The sequence below is a fragment of the Oryzias melastigma genome, linkage group LG20 (genome assembly GCF_002922805.2).
Source record: "Oryzias melastigma strain HK-1 linkage group LG20, ASM292280v2, whole genome shotgun sequence".
Lineage (NCBI taxonomy): Eukaryota > Metazoa > Chordata > Actinopteri > Beloniformes > Adrianichthyidae > Oryzias > Oryzias melastigma.
Genome location: NC_050531.1, coordinates 5,686,865 through 5,696,109, shown reverse-complemented (window position 1 = coordinate 5,696,109; position 9,245 = coordinate 5,686,865). Strand labels below are relative to the sequence as shown.

Sequence of the window (9,245 nt, the reverse complement as noted above, 5' to 3'; positions counted from 1 at the left end):
AATACGCGGAAAAATGTGAATCATTATATCACTTAAGAAAAGTTCTGTGAATTATTACAGTTAATATTATTAGTATGCATCATATTATAGTATTTATATCAAAATAAATGTTTTAGCCGATGGGTAACTCAACTCAAATATTTAATTTGATATAAACTAATAATTTTAAATGCAACAAATTATAGAACTTTAGTCAAATGATTCATGTTTCACCTATTTCTGTGTTTTTATTCAGTTTTGCAGCTTTATGGCTTATCCCGGACAAGCCCCCAACTACACCATACCTCTGCTTGTGGGTAGCAAAGTGGAAAGCAAAACATAAAAATATGATAATTTTTTTTAATTAAACAAAATAACAAAAAGGGTGCAAAAAAAAGGGTTTTCCTGAGGCAGTTTTTTTTTTGCCTTAAAACCTAACATCTTTAAAGGGTAACCAAACCCTAAAACAACTTTTTTTTGTCTGTTGACCTCTATAAATTGGGCTTTAAAAGTTCTGTCTGTTGGTCATCGCCAAATTTTTGACAAATTAAAATAACTTGTTTCATTCTTGAAAATATAGGGAAAAAACACCTATGTGCTGCCCCCTACAGGTTGAATTGAAGTATTACATTTGAATTTGTGATTGGTTGAACCATTTAAAGTCCCACGTCATAATCCGTCCCACTCGTCTTATTGGATCTTCAAATTTCGGTTGTGGGTGGAGTCACCTCCAACTTCCCTGTTTGGTGTCCCTTTAACCCTTGAACACCAGGGATGTCACTGGAGACACCAAATTAATAAAACGCTCTTTGGCATAGAGTAACTCTTTGAGTATTCACACAATAAACACAAATCAGATTCTTTCATATTGTCTTTACACCAATATGCTACACATTAACATAAAATGTTAAATAATGGTGGATTGGATTAACTGGATTGCTTGCTGCCACACAGAAAAATGGCATGAACCCAAGATAATTATGTTTTTAAGGGTTATAAGTTGTGTTTTTGCATAAACAATTTCTTAGTGGGATGCTAATAACCTGCATCCCAAATCTTGTGTCATAAAAAATGTTAAAAATCAGTACATAATCAATCATGAACTGCTTTCTTTAACAGCTGTCCCTCTGCAGAGAGACCCCAAACAGTCAGTCAATTCATGTTGAACTTGATGCTCACCCATTGATAGGGTGGCAAGGGGGGGTGCGCTCTGGAACATGCCTAGACTTGTCCATAATTGTTCAATGGGGGTTTAAATTGTGTCATTTATTTTCTTGATGTATGCATGCTGTGCCTCCGCTCAGAATCCCTGATATAAGGTCAAGTTTTCATGTTGACAGTATACAAATACTGTAACCAGGGATTACAAAACATACACAAACAGGTCGTAACTGCTGAATACACACTCCCGTCGCACTCATCATTATCTATAATGTTGTTTGTGCTCCTTTTTTTATCTCTTCTGGCTCGTGTGTTCAGCAAGGTGTCAACATGATGAGCTGTACAAAGCAAACAGAGATTACCCAGTAGGGCTGGATTGGGAATATTCAGACAGTCAAACTGAATCCGTATCCCCATCAGTCCCAGTGGAAGAGTTTGGAAAAATGCAAGAAAGTCCAGATAAGGGAGAGAAATAACGGATATGGGAAATTTAAGTCACTGCTGCCCTTACGGGTGAGTACAGGTGGTCTTAAAAAAAGTGGGCAAACCTGTACAGTACAGGTGACCCGCAGGAAATATCAAGGTGGTAGACCGCTAGTTGAACCCATGGGGCAAAAATCCATCCAAACAACGGCAAAATCACAAAACAACACATCCCGGACGAGCCCCCAAGTTGTTCCGGTTCATTTTTTTTCTACGGGTATGCTGCAGGCAGGTAATGTAGGTTTTGCAAACACAATTTGCAAAACTCTGACTCTATTCTTTGCTAAACATAAGATACATTCTCACTTTAACCCTCGAACACTTTCGCTATAAAAAGTTACACCATCACTTTTGGTGGGTAATTATTGTCCGATATAGTAATAAAGTATTTCTCATAAAATATATATCAAAATATGACAACACATGATAAATTAGAGTAGTTATATTTTATTTTCAACTGTAGTTTATGTAACAAAATGGAAAATAATAACATAGAAAGATCCTAAAAACATGCTTGCAAATTACTGAAAAATTAGAAATTTGAGAACAAACATTTCCTAAAAATAAATAAATAATGATACTTTGACTTGGTCTTTGGTCCACACATTTTTGGGACACATAACACTCAGAAAAATACATCACATAGACAATTATGTAAATTATGAAAATCACCCAGTGATAGTGCACTAGGGGCATAGGTACATAAAGAAGCAAAACAAACAAACAAAAAATATGTATGAGCTTATATTAGAGCCTCTACCTAACAAAACTTCAGGGAACATTTTTTAAAGAATGTCCGATATGCCATTCGTGGCCATATGGGAAAATGTAGCCGAGGAGAACAGTGGTGTGGATGAAGTCCTCATGGTCTGACCAGACAGAGAGATGAGATAGGACTGGAGAGTTGAGTATTTTGCACATTTAGTCAATATTTTGGTGTTTTGGTGTAAGTTTTGACAACAAAGTCCTCATTATGACCTCAAAGTGAAGTTTTGACTCAAGTATGTTGTATATTTTGCCTGTATTTTGAAAATCGTATCAGGTGTTTGGGAAAACTGGTCTAATGTTTCAGAAAATGTGTTTAAGTAATTGGGAAAAACTATTATATTAAAACCGTGGTTCTTTTAGCTGATGGGCTTTTAAAAATAGAGTTTTAGTTATTTTTGCAATGCTTAAAGAATCTTGTGTCGATGATTTCTTCATATTTGTCAATAATGATACTAATGTTGGCACAAAAATTGTGGCTCCTCCCCAAAACATAAATGTGATAAATGTGTGCTCTGACTGTTACAAATTAAGAATTTAAACAATTTGTGTGGGCCTCCTGTGTGTTCTACGGCCACATAAACACTTCATGCTCATCATTTGCAAACGGTAAGGATTTAGTCCTTGCACCTTCTTACAATAGCATCAGGGTAAGGCCACCGTACAAGACGTCAGCTACACTTTAGGGGTGAGCGATTCTGGGAATTTGGGTATCGATCCGATATTTAATAATTACAGGGCTAGAATTGCCAATATCGATCGAAATCAGACTTTGTTGTCTCCTTTGGTTTCTGCGCATGACGGTGACGGTCCTGATGAACATGTATCTCTAAGGTCTTTATTTTACATTTGAAACTCCGCACTATCGACACCGAACCTGGAAATAATGTGATTTTGAATCACTAAAAGGTTCAGAATTTGTTTGTTTTTAACACCGATCTGGAAATAAATCTTTACAAGATACTCCACGTCTTTCATCTCTGAGCATGGCTCTGATAAACAGACAACTTTGGTTCTTTTCTGAATAATTTATGACTTTTAATCTTGTAAATTTACGACTTTAAATCTCGCAGTTTTACGACTTTTAATCCCTTAAATGTAAAAGTTTTTTTCGTAAATTTACAACTTTAAATCTCGTAGATTTACGAGTTTTTTCTCATAAATTTACGACTTTTGATCTCGTAAAATTACGTTTTAATCTTTAAATTTACACGTTTTTTTCTCGTAAATTTACAACTGTAAATCTCGTAGATTTACGAGTTTTTTCTCATAAATTTGCGACTTTTGATCTCGTAAAATTACATTTTAATCTTTAAATTTACACGTTCTTTTCTCGTAAATTTACAACTTTAAATCTCGTAGATTTACAAGTTTTTTCTCATAAATTTACGACTTTTGATCTCGTAAAATTACGTTTTAATCTCGTAAATTTACAAGTTTAAATCTCGTAGATTTACGAGTTTTTTCTCATAAATTTATGACTTTTGATCTCGTAAAATTACGTTTTAATCCCTTAAATTTACACGTTTTTTCCTCATAATTTTACAACTTTAAATCTTGTAGATTTACGAGTTTTTTCTCATAAATTTACGACTTTTGATCTCGTAAAATTACGTTTTAATCTCGTAAATGTACACGTTTTTTTCTCTTAAATTTACAACTTTAAATCTCGTAGATTTACGAGTTATGTCTCATAAATTTACGACTTTTGATCTCGTAAAATTACGTTTTAATCTCGTAAATTTACACGTTTTTTTCTCGTAAATTTACAACTTTAAATCTCGTAGATTTACGAGTTTTTTCTCATAAAGTAATGACATTAAATCTCACTGATTTAAGACTTTTGATCTCGTAAAATTACGAGTTTTAATCTTGTAAATTTACAAGATTTTTTCCGTAAATTTACAACTTTAAATCTCGTAGATTTATGAGTTTTTTCTCATAAATTTAAGACTTTAAGTCTCGCAGATTTAAGACTTTTGATCTCATAAAATTACGAGTTTTAATCTCATAAATTTACGAAAGTCATAAATGTAGCATATGACTTTTAAAGTCATAAATATACGACTTTATTCTCGTAATTTTGCAGTTACAACTTTTTTTCTCGTAAATATATGAGATGTAAAATCATAATTTTAAAAATAAAATTTTCTTTATAAAGTGGCTTTAATATTCCACCTTTTTTATTACAGATGGACAATTTTCTCTACATGTAGAAAAAAATATATATTTTCTGCTGGTGCAAAACATTCTTACGAATAGATAATATAATAACAAATCCAACTTCATACTCTCCTCTCTTTGACCCTCAACGGACAACCCAAAAACCAGCAGTACTCAAAGGGGTTAACACCGTACAGAGCATGTGACTAAAGATTTACTTAAAACCTAAACCTATAAAGAGAATTATCTAGTTTCATCACAAATACATAACTAAAATATGATCTGGACTCTGTTTCATTGACAGTGTTTTAAGCACCTCCTATCCTTCCTGTTTTACTTTTCTTCATTTTAACATTTTTAAACTCTTCTCTGATGAGTTTTCACAATAACAGAACTCTGAGGGTTTTTTTGTTGTTTTTTTTTACAACCCTCAGTATTTTGGAAAGGTCAAATAAAACCCATTTAATGACACAGAAACACTACGCCAGTGTTGGAAATGTTGGAGAGTTTTCTTTTACAGGTTTAAAAGTGTGTAAAATCTGGAGGGAGTGCAGAGCGAATGCGGCTGACTCAGTCATTATTAGTAACAAAACCAAAGTTTCACATTCAAAATGCAGACCACACTCACACACTGCACTCATCAAAACTTTGTGTTTTGAAACTAATCGAAACTTTACCTTCTTGTGAATGCGTCCACGAAAACCGCTGCTGTTCATTTCGAACACTTAACGTCTTCAGTTTTTATTTTTTTCTAAGAACTGGGCATCAGTAACCTACATGAGAATTTTTTTGGTTTACTAAATGACTTTTATTAAGCAAAAGACCTTTTTTTTTTAAATAACCTCATTTGAACCTAAGAAGACTTGATGTCTTCTCATCAGGAACTTGTAGACGTGACAACTGAAGCTTAAACCTTGAGACTGAACTCTTCCTTATTGAGGTTGACTTCATTTTCTAATGAGCTTTTACGCCTATAACTCATTAAAATCACTTTAATTACATTTTCCATCTAATTTCCAGCCAGTCTCCCCAATGGAAAACTATCTTGTACAAAGTTAGTTAATATAAATGAAAATATTGTTCTAAATAAAACACATTTCAATCAGTGTGGCACTAAATCTTTTAGCTAAAAGAGTAAATATGAATTTAATTTATCATATTGACTGTATATGAGAACTGGACTGAGTGCTAATCCAATATTTTTTTTCTATAGTGCATTATTCAAGTTTTAAATTGACCAATCAGATGCTTCAATAAAAGTCTCTTTGATTAACAGGTTTTGTGTAACCCGTTTTTAAGTGGTAGGGGTGTGGCCTTCCAACAAGCTCACTCCTGATTGGACAGAGTGGTTGCCATAGAAATGTTGACTCAGACCGATTCAAATATTCACGACGTCTGGTTTCAATATGGATGCGCCCGCTTCGCTAAAAATGGCGCCTCACTTGGTCCAGTACTCTTATACTGTCAATGATTTTTGCATAAAAGTCAGGATTTATGTTTTTATTTAAGAAATTAGCAGTTTGACGGATTAAACGATGAATAAATTGTCGTGTTTTCCCCCTGGGTCGACCACCACTCCTCCTTCATGGGTTTCTTTGTGTCTTATTGTTGTTTTTCCCTCTCTTTTCTGTTTTTAGTGGTTTCCTCTCCTCACTTCCCTGCAGGTTTGTCTTGCTTCGCTACTCACCAGCTTCTCGTCTCTCCTGCCAGGTTTTTTTGATCGTGTGTGTTTTATTTTTGGCCTTGAGGGTTTGTTTTACTTTTCTTTAGTGACTGATATAGTTTTTCAGCATATAGCTCTTCTTTGGTTTTGGGTTTTTTTTTGTTAATAAAGACACGTTAAAGGATATTGATCTTTATTTTTGAATTTTTGGGTTTATTTTTCATCCTTTACTTGGAATTCAATCAATTTATACTTTCCATTTTTTGTTATTTTACAATTGTTATCAGCATTTTGCAATAATCACATCTTACATGTTTCTAAACTGTCTTTTGCATTTTTAAAAACAACTTCTATCTCCTTGTAAAGTACATTTTTTATAAGACATTAAATTGCCCAGCTGCTGATAAAATAATCAACATTTTTTATTTACAATACGTAAAAAACGGTTTAAATCCTTGAAATAAATTCAGTTATTTTGATATTTGAAGTATTCATTTTTATAACACTTTTATATCATGCCAAATAAGAAACTCTGAGAATTCTGATAAACTTTGTATTAAAAGGACTAAATTTCAATTGAATTTTTGGTCACTTTCTTCCTCATCAATGAAGAAGTTAGTAGAGCTGACTTTAAACACTTCATCACTTGGATGTTTTACTCAAATTTTGCCTAAGAAACTTGCATTTTGAAGATTTATAAAAGTTTTAGACACATAAGCAACCCTATTAGTAAAAACGTGTTTTTTTAATTTGCATAAGAATCTATTACTGTGTTACTCATAAGGACAGTAATGAGTAAACTGCTTTTAGATCACAGTCTTTCACAATCAGTCATTAGAGGAACAAGGACGCACTTTGTATTGTTTTCCCAGAAAGCAACAGCTCCTCTTTGATCGCTTGCTTTGAGCAACAAGCTCCTGAGCTGCATTCAGCAGCTCCGAGCTGGCGGAGGATCCAGGAGGTTTTCAGCTCCTCTCGCTCAGCGGCGACACAATCCTCTCTTTGTCGTCTTTCACTCTAATGGCTTCTTTATCATTTCTTCTTCTGTTCAAAGGGCATGCAGTACTTGACTGGCTGTAAATCTGTTTGGAGACTAATCTGCCACTACCTACCAGCTGCTCTCTTGGCACATCCCAGGTCCAACATTCCCGTTGCCATGGTGATAACCAGCTATGCCAGTTACCCATAAGGCCTGGCGTTGCGCCGAGCACGCCTGAGTGTGGTGAGCGTGTGTGCGCTTAAAAAAATGTAACTGTGTTGTTGGGAGTTGGAACAGAACGGAGAGTTCCTCTGCCAGAAGAAAAGGAGAATTTTTGATGAAAATGTTAAACTGAGAACAGGTGAAAACTGTTCTACAACACCTTTGTCATTTTAGTAACCAATTCACCAGGAGGTTAAAGGTCAAGACAGATTTTTTTTCTCTTTTAAAGTCTAAATCTGATCATTTTTTGATCGATTTTAAAGCGTGGAATTTTATGTACGATAATGCAGTTTTTAGCCTAAATGAAGAAATTTGTGTCATTTCTAGGACAAAGTTTCTGCAGAAATCATGACTTTTTATCATCCATGTGCTACAAGCTTACAACCCAAACTTGACAACAAAAATGGCGGCCATCCAATCGTACAGTTTAGATCCGGATTCCAGCTCAGACAAGGAAAACAAAGACGTTCATGGATCTATTTGTCCTCCAGTAGAGCCTTCAGAATGAAGAAAAGTAGAGAGCTGGTCAATCAATATCACACCTACAAGCTTTTTCCAATTACTATTTTTCCTTAATCACAAGGATTTAAATGCAGAAATATTTAGAAATGCAATTTTAATCTTACTTACTTCGTATTTGTCGTACAACTTTAGAAAAACGCCATAAGAACATGATAAAAACATCAAAAACGTGATTGGAGTTTCTGCCAAAAATGGACAAACTGAAACTCAGCTCTTTCTCCTATTTGTCCAAATGTAATAACTCATTTAAAATATTGTAAATTAATACATTAAAAATGTTTTTTCCTAGCATATATACCAACATTTCACAATATCTATTTGTGACTCCAGTGTGGTCTGATGATAAAAATGTGGATGGTTTATTAAAATAATTATTATTTTTCCGCTCTTTTTGCAACAATTGTTCAACTGCAATGCATTGTGGTCCATATTTGCTAATGTAGCGAGCATTGATGCATGCTAGAATCTCGCAAAGGCTTCTGGGAAATAGTAGTCGATTTTGGAATTTTAGCACTACAAAATGGGAAACCCTCTATAGAGAGCATTATATAGTAGGTAGGAAGTCATATTGACAGTTTTTCAGAAAGAAATGACACTATATGTAAGTAGTACTGAAGTATTCCTATAAATTATCTTGTAAGTATGTCAGGAACTAGTGGAGGACCCAAACAAAGGAGACCGGGCTTGATCGTAGAAACTTAAAATATGTAATAACTAAACTGAAAAATGACATGAAGGGGGAAAAAAAACATGGAAAACTAAAAATCACCTGACAATCAGACACTTAAACACTGAGGCTGATTAACTAAATGAAGACAGCTGTGGATGATTAACCTGGACATGGTGAGACTGACAGGAAAAACAGAAGATGACAAAAAATCCTCACTAAGTATTGTGGCTTTATTGTATTTTTTGTTGAAAAAAAAGATGTTATTTGCACGTACTGTTAAGTGTCAATGTTTGATTTTTTGTGTGTGTGCAATATTTGTCAATAAAGTTGGGGGGCGTATCTGGACACAGCTCGCTGCTTTGATTTTTAAATAGTATTTTTAATCGTTTTTACTGAGAAAAATACATTTTTGGTTCGAGTCTTAGTTGCTAACTTCTTCATATGAACTATTTTCACATATTTGTACTATAAAAACACCATGAAGTGTCAGTGTTTGAGTTATTTGCCAACCGCGAGTGTTTGTGTCACTCCAGCATTCACTAACCCCAAAGGACTTTTCCAGAAAGGATTATTCTCAGAATTTCCATGATAAAAATCTAATATTGAGAAATACAACACAAATAAAAGTTGGGCATGGA

At 34.0% G+C, this 9,245-nt stretch overlaps 1 long non-coding RNA gene across 1 annotated transcript in view; it reads right to left on the bottom strand.

Moving 5' to 3' along the window:
• Window positions 1–9,245, bottom strand: part of LOC112151544 — a 72,839-nt gene that overhangs the window by 39,046 nt on the left and 24,548 nt on the right. The window lies entirely within an intron of this gene.